Below are 15078 nucleotides of genomic sequence, written 5' to 3'. Positions count from 1 at the left end.
TCCTGTAGCCAGGAATATTGGACTGGAAATTGCAGATGGAGGCTTGCTGCCTGTGTATGCCTCCAAACCGCGAGAAAACTCTGTACTTACCTGCTGTCGCCGGAGCTCCGGACTCTTGCGATCCCGGACCTGAAGGCCTGTGTAAAGGCCCACGCATTCCAGTCGCGCAGACGGTTCGCAAGCATTCCTGGGATCACATGTGCCGGGCTAACCAATGATAAATTCCATTTACGTACACAATCCCCTTAAATATTATAGAAATCACCTAATAAATACAATTTCACACCACTTAAATAAAGATACAAAATCACAGGTTCAAAATTAATTGAAATAGCTTTTAATTAAGCATTTAAAATAAAACTTTAAATTTTGAAAAATAAATGTAAACATTTTTTAAATGGGACCTTTAAACCTTAGCTAATTGTAAAAGTAAGTGAATCTTTAAATCATTTAAAAAATGGTACTTTAACATTTATTTTAACCCTTACGCTGGTAAAAGAAGGTCTTATGCCTGCTTTTACCAGGCATAAGGGTTTGGTGGGTAATCGCTGGGCAATAGTTGGGCAAATAGCCCAACACTGCGCCAGCAAAAGTGAATTTGCAGCGGATGCGTACAATCTGTCAAGGTCCAATTTGACAGATTGCAAGTTGTGGATTTTCGTGAATGCTTGTCGCCTGTGGAAACTCGGAAATTACACGGCACGAATGACAGCTGTGCATCCACCATCATAGGCCCTGTAAAATCCGGGTCTTCCCAATCCCCCTCTGCTTTGAGCCAGGTCTCTGTTAGTGCCACTATATCATAATGCTCTCCTGTATGGCTCAGAGACATGGACCATGTACAGTAGACACCTCAAGTCGTTGGAGATATATCACCAACGATGTCTCCGTAAGATCCTACAAATCCTCTGGGAGGACAGGTGTACCAACATCAGCATCCTTGTCCAGGCTAAAATGGAAACATAGAAACATAGAAATTTACAGCGCAGAAGGAGGACATTCCGGCCCATCATGTCCATGCCGGCCGACAAAGAGCCACACGGCCCTTGGTCAGCAGCCCTAAAGGTTACATATAAACCTATGAACGATGACGTAAAGGCAAAGAGCATCCATCCCAACCAATCCGCCTCAGCACAACTGCGACACCCCTTATACTAAAACATTCTACACTCCACCCCAACCGAAGTCATGTGATCTCCTGGGAGAGGCAAAAACCAGATAAAAACCCAGGAGAAAAAATCTGGGAAAATTCCTCTGCATCCCATCCAGGCGATCGAAACTAATCCAGGAGATCACCCTGGCCATATTCTATTCCCTGCAGTACTTATCATTATATCTGCGCCGTCCAACAAAAGGTCATCCAGTCTAATCCCAATTACCAGCTCTAGGTACGTAACCCTGCAGGTTACTGCACTTCAAGTGCCCATTCTGTCATGTATTTAAACATCTTGCAATGACATAGTCATGTAACTGTAACTCATGTACACTGTACCTGTACCCTAGAAATGCACACCTTGACCACAGGGGATGAACTTGCAGGAGACACTCCTCAGCTGGGTTTTCCAGGTATAAAAGGGGAAGTCTCACCCAGGGTCAACACTCCTTGGTCCTGGCAATAAAGGTGAAGGTCACAGAGTGACCGTGTCTGGTATATCCATGCCTCGTGTGAGTCTGTAGTAAGGTGCAGGGGACACCACATTTGGCGACGAGAAATGGGAATCACCGAACCACGAGGATGGCCACCGGTGGCACAGAGGAACATTACTGTGTGGGTGAGGACTGGGACGACTTCGTGGAAAGACTCCAGCAGAGCTTTGTCACAAAGGACTGGCTGGAAGAGGCAGCGGCTGACAAGCGGAGGGCACATCTACTGACCAGCTGCGGATCACAGACGTATGCGCTGATGAAAGACCTGCTCACACCCCAAAAACCGGCGGACAAATCCTTTGAATAGCTCAGCCAGCTGATCAGTGAGCATCTCAAGCTGGCGAGTAGCGTACACATGGCCCGGCACCGGTTCTACTCTCACTGATGTCAGGAGGGACAAAACATCTCGGACTTCGTGGCGGAACTGCGTCTCTGTAAGTTCTCCGATGTCTGCAGGGGGGAGATGTTAAGGGACTTTTTCATCAAGGGCATTAATCATGCGGACATTTTCAGGAAGATCATAAAGACTAAGGACTTGATTTTAGAAGGGGCGGTGTTGATAGCTCAGATCTTTATGGCAGGGGAAGAGGAGACCAAGCTAATTTACGCGCGCAGCCCTGGTCCAAACGTGGCGACGGACCAGGGAGTTAACATGGTGAATGCAGCTCAGGACCCCGCAGGCAGGCAAGGGCCTTTCGAAACTGCCCAGGCAGCAACAGGCTCTAGGGTGGGCCTGCAACAAGGACAATGGAAAGGGGATCGGCAATTGACGCCATCTCAAGGAACAATGCGTCCCGCGATGGGACCATTAACACCCACCATCAGAGTGCTTAGAAACAGCCAAATGGGCAATCAGAGAGGAATGCCTGGTAATAGTCCTTTTGGTAACAGCAATCTCAATCTCAGCTCATGCTGGAGGTGCGGGGGTAGACACACTGCAAGAAGCTGCAGGTTCCAGCAATATACCTGTAGGATTTGTAATGTCAGTGGACACTTGGCCAGGATGTGCAAAAAGGCAGTAGCGAGGCTAATCTGCGAGACAGAGGAACCAGACGAGGGGTCTGCAATGCAGGATGAGGCCTGGGGTAAAGCCTTAGATGCTGAGGTTCAGCAGGTTCATGTGGCTGACATCCACAGCTCATACATTAAAACGCCACCCATGATGATGAAAGTCTTACTGAAAAGCACATGGAGCTGGATACAGGAGCTAGCCAGTCACTCATGAGCACCCAACAATTTGAGAGACTATGGCCACACAGAGCTAGCAGGCCCAAACTGGAATGCATTGAGACACAGCTACGGACGTACACCAAAGAGATCATCCCAGTGCTGGGCAGTGCAAACTTGGTGATAACACATAATGGATTACAGAAGTGGCTGCCACTCTGGATCATTCCGGGAAATGGCCCCGCGCTTTTGGGGAGGAGTTGGCTAGCTGAGATGAATTGGAAATGGGGGGATGTGCACGCCATTTCATCCGTGGAGCGAAGTTCATGCTCACAGGTCCTGCAAAAATTCGGGTCACTGTTTCAACCTGGTGTCGGAACGTTCAAGGGCACTAAAGTAGTGATACGCATCACTCCAGATGCCAGACCAGTGCACCACAAAGCCAGAGCGGTGCCGTATGTGATGCGTGAAAAAATTGAATGTGGACTGGACAGGCTGCTCAGAGAGGGCATAATTTCGGCCGTTGAATTCAGCGACTGGGCAAGTCCCATCGTTCCCGTCCTCAAAGCAGATGGCTCGATTAGGATTTGTGGCGATGACAAAGCCATCATCAACCGAGTATCGCTGCAAGACCAATACCCGCTTCCGAGAGCGGAGGACCTTTTTGCCACGCTGGCAGGTGGCAAGCTGTTCATGAAGTTGGACCTCACTTCGGCCTACATGACTCAGGAACTAGCTGAAGAATCCAAGCTTCTGACCACCATCATGACACACAAGGGATTATTTGTCTACAACAGGTATCCATTCGGCATTCGTTCGGCAGCAGCCATCTTTCAGAGAAACATGGAAAGCCTGCTCAAATCCATTCCTGGAATGATCGTATTTCAAGAAGACATTCTCATAACGGGTCGAGACACTGAAGAACACCTCCACAACCTGGAGGAGGTGCTACGCCGATTGGATCGGTTAGGCTTGCGGCTGAAAAAGGCCAAGTGTATGTTTTTGACCCCAGAGGTCGAGTTTTTGGGCAGGAGGGTTGCCGCAGACGGGATCCAGCCCACTGAATCAAAAACGGAGGCGATCCGCCGGGCGCCCAGGCCTGGCAACACGTCGGAGTTGCGATCATTCCTGGGACTTTTGAACTGTTTTGGGAACTTTCTGCCGAACTTAAACACATTGCTGGAGCTGTTACACATGCTCCTGCGTAAAGGTTGTGAATGGTTTTGGGGGGACTGTCAAGAACGGGCTTTCAATAAGGCGAGGAACCTGCTGTGTTCCAACAAACTCTTGACTTTGTATGACCCTTGTAAAAAACTGGTCTTAACATGCGATGCGTCATCCTACGGGGTTGGGTGTGTGTTGCAGCAGGGTAACGATGACGGCCGACTCCAACCGGTGGCTTACGCCTCCAGGTCGCTCTCCCAGGCAGAGCGTGGATACGTCATGGTCGAAAAGGAAGCACTCGCTTGTGTTTACGGTGTGAAAAAGATGCACCAGTACCTTTTTGGTAGACAGTTCAAGCTAGAGACGGACCACAAGCCGTTAACATCCTTGTTGTCCGACAGCAAGGCTGTCAACGCCAATGCGGCAGCTCGCATACAGCGATGGGCTCTCACGCTGACTGCGTATGACTACACCATATGGCCGGCCAGCGAAAATTGCGCTGACGTGCTCAGCAGGCTCCCACTAGCCACTACCGAGGGGGCATCGGAGCACAGCACTAAGATAGTCATAGCCGTTGAGGCTTTTGACACTGTGGGCTCCCCCATCACAGCCCACCAGATCAAACTCTGGACCAACAGGTACCCCCTCCTATCCATGATAAAGAAATGTGTCCTGACTGGGAATTGGGTGCCCCGAGGAAGTCAGATCGTTTCAGAGACGGATGGATGAGCTCTCTATCCAAGCCGACTGCCTGCTATGGGGCAGCCGGGTAGTCATGCCCCAGAAAGGAAGGGAAGCGTTCATCAGGGAACTCGACAGCGAGCACCCTGGCATTGTGTTAATGAAGGCCATTGCCCGGTCACATGTATGGTGGCCGGGGATTGATTCAGACCTGGAACACTGGGTTCGCAGGTGCACGACATGTGCCCAGCTGGGCAATGCCCCCAGGGAGGGCCCACTCAGCCTGTGGCCCTGGCCCACCAGACCATGGTCACGTATTCACGTAGACTATGCGGGCCTGTTCATGGGGAAAATGTTCCTGATCGTTGTCGATGCATACTCGAAGTGGTTCGAGTGCATCATATTGAACTCGTGCACGACATCTATCACCGTGGAGAGTCTGCCTACGGTTTTCGCAACCCACGGATTGCCGGACATCCTGGACAGTGACAATGGCCCGTGTTTCACCAGCCATGAATTCCAGGAGTTTATGTCGGGCAATGGTATCAAGCACGTCCGGACAGCTTCCAATGGCCAGGCGGAACGGCCGGTCCAAGTCATAAAGCAGGGCATGCTACGCATCCAAGGACCCTCCCTTCAGTACTGCCTATCGCGCCTCCTGCTGGCCTACAGATCCCACCCGCATTCGCTCATGGGAGTCCCGTCAGCGGAATTCCTCATGAAACGCACGCTCAAGACGCGGCTGTCCCTCATTCACCCAGCCCTGGCAGACATTGTTGAGGGCAAGCGCCAGTCCCAAACTGAGCTCCATGACCGAAACTCAAGGGGGAGGTATATAGAAATAGATGACCCAGCATTTGTTCTTAACCATGCTTTAGACCCAAGTGGCTTGAGGGCACCGTAATTGGCAAAGAAGGAAACAAAGACATGGTGGTCCGTCTAAACAATGGGCAGATATGCTGCAAACACTTGGACCAAGTAACGACAAGGTTCAGCATAGACACGGAGGGACCTGAAGAAGAGCATGAGATGGCACCCTGCCAGCGGACGAGCAACAAAGACAGCCCTCAGCGTGCTCAGTCCCTGCAGCCAGCCCAGACAGGCCAGAATCACCTCAAGTGACAGGGACGCGTGCTGAGGCTCAGCCACCAGAGCCACAACTGCGGCGCTCCATGAGACTTAACCTGACAGACTTAACCTCTGAAACAAAAAGACTTAAGGGGGGAGGTGATGTCATGTATTTAAACATCTTGCAATGATATAGTCATGTAACTGTAACTCATGTACACTGTACCTGTACCCTAGAAATGCACACCTTGACCACAGGGGGTGAACTTGCGGGAGACACTCCTCACCTGGGTTTTCCAGGTATAAAAGGGGAGGTCCCACCCAGGGTCAACACTCTTTGGTCCTGGCAATAAAGGTGAAGGTCACAGTGACCGTGTCTGGTATATCCATGCCTCGTGTGAGCCTGTAGTAAGGTGCAGGGGACACCACACATCCAACCATCTCTTAAAAGTGGTGTGGGTTTCTGCATCCATCACTCTTCCAAGCAGTGAGTTTCAGATCCCACAAAGAAGCCCCCTCCTCAAATCACCTCTAAACCTTCCACCAACCATCTTAAAACTATGCCCCCTCATAATAGACCCCTCCACCATTGGAAATAGAACCTTACTATCCACTATCTCCAGGCCCCTCAATATTTTGTACACCTCAATGAGGTCTCCTCTCAACCTCCTCTGTTACAATGAGAACAAACCCAGCCTATCCAATCTGTCCTCATAACTAAGATTCTCCATTCCAGGCAGCATCCTAGTAAATTTCCTCTGCACACTCTCTAGTGCAATCACGACCTTCCTATAATACGGCGACCAGAACTGCACGCAATACTCCAGCTGCGGCCTAACTAAAGTATTATATAATTTAAGCATAACCTCCCTGCTCTTATATTCTATGCCTCGGCCAATAAAGGCAAGCATTCCATATGCCTTCTTAACCACTTTATCCACCTGGCCTGCAACTTTCATGGATCTGTGGATAAACACTCCAAGGTCCCTTTGTTCATCTACACTATTCTTCCTTATTAGCCCTCCCAAAGTGCATCACCTCACACTTCTCTGAATTAAATTCCATTTGCCACTGCTCTGCCCACCTGACCAGTAAATTGATCTCCTCCTGCAGCCCATGACTTTCCTCTTCATTATTAACCATCCAGCCAATTTTAGCGTCGTTTGCAAACTTCTTAATCATGCCCCCCATATTCAAATCTAAATCGTTGATATATACCACAAAAAACAGGTGTCCCAGTACTGAGCCCTGTGCAACCCCACTGGAAACATCCTTCCAGTCACAAAAACATCCATCAATGATTACCCTTTGCTTCCTACCTCCAAGCCAATTTTGGATCCAACTTGACACTGCCCTGTATTCCATGGGCTTTGAGCATCATGACCATCTACCATGTGGGACCTTTTCAAAAGCTTTGCTAAAATCCATATATACTGCATTGTACGCACTATCCTCACTGACCCTCTTGGTTACCTCTTCAAAAAATTCAATCAGGTTAGTCAGACACAATCTTCCCTTAACAAATCCGTGCTGACTGTCCCTAATTAATCCTTGCCTTTCCAAATGCAGATTTATCCTGTCTTTCAGGATTTTTTCCAATAATTTTCCCACCACTGAGGTTAGGCTGACAGGCCTGTAATTACTCAGCCTATCCCTTTCTCCTTTCGTAAACAAGGGTACTACATTAGCAGTCCTCCAATCCTCCGGCACCATGCCCAGATCCAAAGAGGACTGGAAAATGATGGTCAAGGCCACTGCTATTTCCTCTTTTACTTCGCTCAACAGCCTGGGATGCATTACATCCGGGCCTGGGGACTCATCTACTTTCAAAGCTGCTAAATCCCCTTAATACTTCCTCTCTCACTATATTTGTTTTCATCCATAATATCACACTCTCCCTCGATAGCAGAATCTGCATTGCCCCTTTCCTTTGTGAAAACAGATGCAAAGTATTCATTAAGAACCCTCCCAATATCTTCCACCTCCACACAAAGATTACCCTCATGGTCTCTAATAGACCCTACCCCTTCTTCAGTTACCCTCTTACTCTTAATATATTTAAAGAACATCTTAGGGTTTTCCTTAATTTTACTGGCCAAGAATTTCTCGTGCTCTTAGCTTTCCTAATATCCTTTTTAATTTTGCCTCTTAACTTTCTATATTCCTCTAAAGGTTCTATAGTATTTAGCCGTTGATATATGACATAAGAGTCCCTTTTTTTCTTAATCCTCCCCTGTAAGTCCCTAGATATCCAGGGGGCTCTCAAATTATTTTTCCCAACCTTTTTCTTTAAGAGCACATGTTTGGCCTGAGCCTTCCGGATCTCCTCCTTAAATGCCTCCCAGTGTTCTGACACTGATTTACCCACAAGTAGCTGTTTCCAGTCCACCATGGCCAAATCACTCCTTAATTTAGCAAAATTAGCTTTTCCCCAATTCGGAACGGTTATTCCAGGCTTATTCTTGTCCTTATCCATAACCAACTTGAATCTGACTGAATTATGGTCACTGGCATCCAAGTGTTCTCCCACTAATACCCCTTCAACCTGCCCAGCTTCATTCCCCAAAACTAAGCCCAAGACCGCCCCCTCTCGTGTTGGGCTTGCTACATACTGACTAAAAAAGTTCTCTTGAATACATTTCAAAAATTCCGCACCCTCTAAACTCTTCACACTATATTTGTCCTAATCAATATTTGGATAGTTAAAATCCCCTACTATTACTACCCAATTGTTTTTGGACTTCACAGCAGTTTGCCTAAATATTTGCTCCTCTATCTCCCTCCCACTGTTTGGGGGTCTGTAATATACGCCCAGCAGTGTGATCGCCCCTTTTTTATTTTTCAATTCGACCCATATGGCCTCATTTGATGATCCCTCTAACATATCATCCCTCCTCACCGCTGTAATATTTTCTTTAATCAGTACCGCACCCCCTCCCCCCTTTTTACCCCCTCTCTACCTTGTCTAAAAATCCTGTAGCCAGGAATATTGATCTAACAAACCTGCCCCTCTTTCATCCATGTTTCTGTAATGGCTATAATGTCATACTCTCAAGTGTCTACCTGTGTTCTTAGCTCATCTGCCTTATTTGCTATACTCCTTGCATTAAAGTATATACCATTCAGGAATACCTCCTTGCTTACTGCATACTAAACCCTGTTTCCTCTGACTTACAGATTCGCTTTCTAGATTCTTGCTATCCAATTTCAGCTTTACTTCCTTTCCTTTTGAATTCGTTCTCAGGTTCCCATTCCTCTGCTAAGCTATTTTGAACTCTCCCCAACAGCACGAGCAAAACTCCCCACGAGGATATTGGTCCCGGCGCTGTTGAGGTGCAACCCATCCGGTTTGTACAGGTCCCATCTCCCCCAGAAGCGGTCCCAATGTATCAAGAATTTAAAGCCCTCCCTCCTGCACCAACTCTCCAGCCACATGTTCATCCTCTCTATCCTTCTATTCTTATACTCATTAGCACGTGTCACCGGTAGTAACCCGGAGATTACTACCTTTGAGGTCCTACCCTTTAATTTCCTTCTGAGCTCCCTGAATTCTTCCTGTAGGGCCTCATCCCTTATTTTACCTATATCGTTGGTCCCAATATGGACCACGACCTCTAGCTGTTTACCCTCCCCCCCCCTCCCCGCCCCCAGGATGCCCTGTATTCACTCTGTGACATCCTTGACCCTGGCACCAGGGAGGCACAAAACCATTCGGGAGTCACGTCTACAGCCACAGAAACGCCTGCCTGTTCCCCTAACTATAAAATCCCCAGCATTGAAGCACTGACCACACTCGATCAGCTCCGCTGGGCAGACACGAGACTCTCAAAGCAAGTGCTCTACTTGGAACTCCTTCACGGCAAACAAGCCAAAGGTGGGCAGTGGAAACGTTACAAGGACACCCTCAAAGCCTCCCTGATAAAGTGCGACATCCCCACTGACACCTGGGAGTCCCTGGCCAAAGAACGCCCTAAGTGGAGAAAGTGCATCCGGGAGGGCGCTGAGCACCTTGAGTCTCAACACCCCGAGAGCATGCAGAAATCAAGTGCAAGCAGCGGAAAGAGCATGCAGCAAACCAGTCCCACCCACCCCTTCCTTCAACGACTATCTGCCCCACCTGTGACAAAGTCTGTGGCTCTTGTGTTGGACTGTTCAGCCACCAAAGAACTCACTTCAGGAGTGAAAGCAAGTCTTCCTCGATTCCAATGGACTGCCTATGATGATGATGATGATGATGATCATAATGCCACGTGGCGACTTGTGCCTGCAGCTCACCAATCTTATTTGCCACACCATGTGCATTTACGCACATGCACTCCAAACCCAGCTTAGACTGCCTCACATTTTCCCCTGTCTGATCCCTCCTCTTTCTGAACTATTCTTTGCTCTAGTGTTACTTGCCTCACTCGGTCCTCTATTCACCTTGTGTCTCCTCTCTAATATTTCATCCTGATGCCCATTTCTCTACTAAATTAGTTTAAACCCTTCCCCACAGTTCTAGTTAACCTTCCTGCAAGGACATTTCTCCCAGCTCTGTGAGGTGCAACGTATCCACCGTGAACAGGTCCCTCCTGCCCAAGTACTGGTCCCAATGCCCCAGGAATCTGAAGTCCTCTCTCCTGCACCATTTCTTCAGCCACGCGGGTGTCATGTATGTAGACCATGTATATAACTGTAAAGTCACATAAGGTGTGCCACCAGCGGGCACTGTGGTGGGAGACCTGAGGTTTACCTGCATAGGTGTGCAGGGCCCAGTATAAAAGGCTGCCCACCATGCTTGTGCCTCACTCTGGAGTTACAATAAATGGGACTAAGGTCACAACAGCTCCAGTACAATACTAGACCTCATGGAGTCATTCATAAGAGTATTAAAGACATAACAGCGGGAACTTGCCTTATCCTACTATTCCTATACTCACTAGTGCGTGGCACTGGGAGTAATCCAGAGATTACTACCTTTGAAGTCCTGCTCTTTAATTTTCTCCCTAGCTCCTGAAACTCTGATTGCAGGATCTCAACCCTTTTCCTTCCTATGCCATTGGTTCCCACATAAAAACATAAGAAATAGGAGCAGAAGTAGGCCATCTGGCCCCTCGAGCCTGCTCCGCCATTTAATGAGATCATGGCTGATCTGATCTTGGCCTCAACTCCACCTCCCTGCCCTCTCCCCATAACCCTTGACTCTCTTATCTTTCAAAAATCTTTCTATCTCCACCTTTTGGCTGTTCTCCTTCTCCCCTCAAAATGTTCTGCCCCTGAACTGTTATATCCTTCACCCTGGCACCAGGGAGGCAACACACCATACAGGACTCACGTCGGCAGCTACAGAAACGTCTGTCTATCCCCCTGACTATTGAATCCCCTACGACTACTGCATTTTTACACTTTGCTGTGCCCCCTGTGCAGTCATTTGCCCCAAAGTGCAATACATCATCATCATCACCATAGGCAGTCCCTCAGAATCGAGGAAGACTTGCTTCCACTTAACATGAGTTCCAAGGTGGCTGTACAATCCAATACGAGAACCACAGTCTCTGTCACAGGTCATTGAGGGAAGGGGTGGCTGGGACTGGTTTGCCGCACACTCTTTCCGCTGCCTGCGCTTGATTTCTGCATGTTCTCGCCGATGAGACTCTAGCTGCTCAGCGCCCTCCCAGATGCACTTCCTCCACTTAGGGCGATCTTTGGCCAGGGTCTCCCAGGTGTCAGTGGGGATGTTGCACTTTATCAGTGAGGCTTTGAGGATGTCCTTGTAACGTTTCCACTGCCCACCTTTGGCTCATTTGCCGTGAAGGCATTCCGAGTAGAGCGCTTGCTCTGGGAGTCTCTTGTCTGGCATGCGGACTATGTGGCTTGCCATACATACACTCTAGATTACACTCCCACAAGGTGTCGCCACCCTCACTGGTATTCAATGCTGAAAACAGTGCTACATTCCCGGGGGATTCCGGCACTGCCTGCCTCTTCCTACCCTGCCGGACGGCTGCCCACTGACTATCCTCCTAACATGCGCTCCAGGAAATTCTCAGCCTCCCGTCTGCCCTGCAGTGACTCCAGCTGCTCCTCAAGCTCAGAAACCCTGAGCTCGAGCTCGAGCAACTGGAGGCAGTTCCTGCCTTGTACCACCTTGGTAGTCGCATGGTACAACCACAACAGTGTTGGTGACGAATCATAGCAATCAATCCCTATCAGTTAGTCTACAATAGACTGAGACATCATGCCAGGAAGATCCCAGTGATGGAGAGCTTTGGACACCAAGGATCCAAAGTCAGCTGTTCCTTTCAACCATGCTACCACATGTCATGTCTCAAATGACTCATGTACTGTATCCGAAAGTCTTATTTTCTGAAAGAAATCTATCTAATTTGCATTAGTGAATCAATACCAACTGAATCATAAGAACATAAAAAATAGGAGCAGGAGTAGGCCATACGGCCCCTTGAGCTTGCTCCACCATTTAATACGACCATGGCTGATCTGATCATGGACTCAGATCCACTTCACTGCCCGTTCCCCATAACCCCTTATTCCCTTATCGTTTAAGAAACTGTCTATCTCTGTCTTAAATTTATTCAATGATCCAGCTTCCACAGCTCTCTGATGCAGCGAATTCCACAGATTTACAACTCTCTGAGAGAAGAAATTCCTCCTCATCTCAGTTTTAAATGGGCGGCCCCTTATTCTAAGAATCGTTGCTTTATTGTATATCTCAGTTACAAAGATAGAACCAGCACAGGTGCGATGGTCCAAATGGCCTCCTTTTGTTCTGTTATTTTAATGCTCCTATGTATCAAAGCACAGATCCCCCCACCAACCGCCCCCCACCCACCTTAGTGTATCACTCCAGTGACCCCCAAGAAAGATGTTGGTTGGGATCGTGTCTCTCAACAAAAAGGTGATAACACTGGTACTGGATTTTGTTAATAATGTTCATCCCATGAACACACCAATCTGTTCAGTGACCACACTTCAAAAGTATTCCATTAGCTGGAAAAGGCTTTGGGACATCCTGAGATTGTGAAAGGTGCTATATAAATGCAAGCACTCCTCCCTCAATCCCTTCCTTCCTTCCTCTCGTCCTTCCTTCCTTCCCTCCTTCCATCCTTCCTTCTTTCCTTCCTTTTCTTCGCCAGGCTCTGCACTGAGCGGTCCTAACACTGGCAATATAAGCAGGATATTTCCAAATCAATCTATATAGGGAATTCAGAAGAAATTTCTTTACCCAAGGAATGCCACCACAAGGCGAATAGCGTGGATGTATTTAAGGGGAAGCTAGATAAGCACATAAGAGAGAAAAGGGTTAGATTAAGAGTGTCAGCTGTGGCTCAGTGGGTAGCCCATTTGCCTCTGAGTCAGAAAGTTGTGGGTTCAAATCCCACTCTGTGGAACTTGAGCACATAAATCTAGGCTGACATCTCAGTGCAGTGCTGAGGGAGTGCTGCACTGGTGGAGGTGCTGTCGTTTGGATGAGATGTTAAACTGAGGCAATGTCTGTTCTCTCAGGTGGACATAAAAGATCCCATGGCACTATTTTGAAGAAAAGCAAGGCAGTTATCCCCGGTGTCCTGGCCAATATTTATCCCTCAACCAACATAACAAAAGCAGATTATCTGGTCATTATCACAATGTTGTTTGTGGGAGCTTGCTGTACACAGATTGGCTGCTGTGTTTCCTACACTACAACAGTGACTACACGCCAAAGTGCCTCGGTGGTCGTGAAAGGCGCTATATAAATGGTGTGGGTGGAGGCTCATGTGTAGTATTTGCCAGTTGGCACTAATGACCTGTTTCTGTGCTGCAGATTCGACGTAACTTGATATTTGTGAATCAGAGTATTCTCTCCATCCACACCTACCCTGACAAATCTAAATCAGAAGATAAAAGTCAAGGTGATTCATCCCATTGAAGTAGAACCCAAGCTCTCTCATTCAGCATTCTGCACAACTCTAAGGGCTGGAAATTCGGTACCGCCCATTTTGAGGCGTTACTCCTGGCGGGGCAATGAATATAGCGCCCTCTAAAAGTTTGCGAGAAATTTAGTTGAATCGCACCAAGAGGGAAAGGGGACCCTAAATCAGGCGTTCCACAACTCTCCTCAGGCACTGCAGCTGAAAATCTCAGCACTGAAAAGGAAGGCGAAATGCGCATGCTCCGAAGGCCGCTCTCAATCCCGGGCCCAGCCGATTCTTAAAGGGGCAGCACTGTAAGTATGCTCATACGCAGTTCCAGCTGTGAACTCTGAGCAGAGCGGGAAAATGGAGGAGCAGGAAGGTCGCCAGCATGCACACTGCTTCTCAGCCACGGCCGTTGAGACCTTGATAGAGGCAATTGAAAGGAGGTGGCATGTGCTGCAGCTTCCAGGAGGAAGGAGGTCCGTCCCACGAGTTTTCTGCAGGCTTTGGGGGGGAGGAGGCCCAGGGCGTTTCTGCAAGAGACACGGTGCCAAGAACTGCGTCACAATGTCGGAAGAAGTTCAACGACCTCACTAGGATCGCCAGGGTGAGTACACTTTCTATTAATGCCATGATGTGAACCTCACTGTCTCACACAATGTAAAGTCTTTGCACTACCTGCCCCTCCTCTACATGTTCCAGGCCATGGTCTTGGTTGATGAAGCCACCTGAAAAGATGAGGCTCAGTTCACCAGCCATGCCCTGCGCATGCAAGCGACGCGCACCCTCTTGTTCCCTACTCAGTCTCACCCTCCTCACACTACCCTTTTACTCTTGATATGCATTTGCAAAACATCAGCTCTCACCTCATCCCACCATTTCCACATGCACTATGTGCAGCCACACAGATTCTAATGGACATCTTTACACTTCCAGACAGTAAGAGCTACTCTACTATGGAAGGCACTTGTGCCACACGATGAGCAGGACATTCACTCACACCTTCTTGTTTTTCTTATTGCAGATGAAATTGGCTCACAATTGTAGAGAGCAGCAGAGCACCAGAGGTGGGGATCCTGATATACAGAGCTTACTGAGGTCGAGGAGCGAGTATCTGCCCTCCTGGTCACCCCAGTTGGTGCAGTAGTGGGCGGCGAAGCAGAGCCCGCTGTGGTTAGTGACAGTACGTGAATGGCGTTTGCGACTAATGTGCGATCCGTCACCCTTGACCCTTGATAGCAAATGGCCTTCCCCCTTTACATATAAATGTCCAATGCCATCTTCCTCCTACCTCCCTGACACCCCCCACCCCCCGCCACCCCCCACCCACCCCCCCATGCTGCCAACTACACTTCTGTTGCTTTGTGCTTACAGATGATGAGTGTAGAACTTTTTCCTACGGGTTTCAAGCACCAAGACTTATAAGAACACTGCGATTTTCCAATACAATGGACTTTAT

This window comes from Pristiophorus japonicus, chromosome 20, assembly GCF_044704955.1.
Source record: "Pristiophorus japonicus isolate sPriJap1 chromosome 20, sPriJap1.hap1, whole genome shotgun sequence".
In the NCBI taxonomy this organism is placed as follows: domain Eukaryota; kingdom Metazoa; phylum Chordata; class Chondrichthyes; family Pristiophoridae; genus Pristiophorus; species Pristiophorus japonicus.
Note: the sequence above shows the minus strand (reverse complement) of the source record.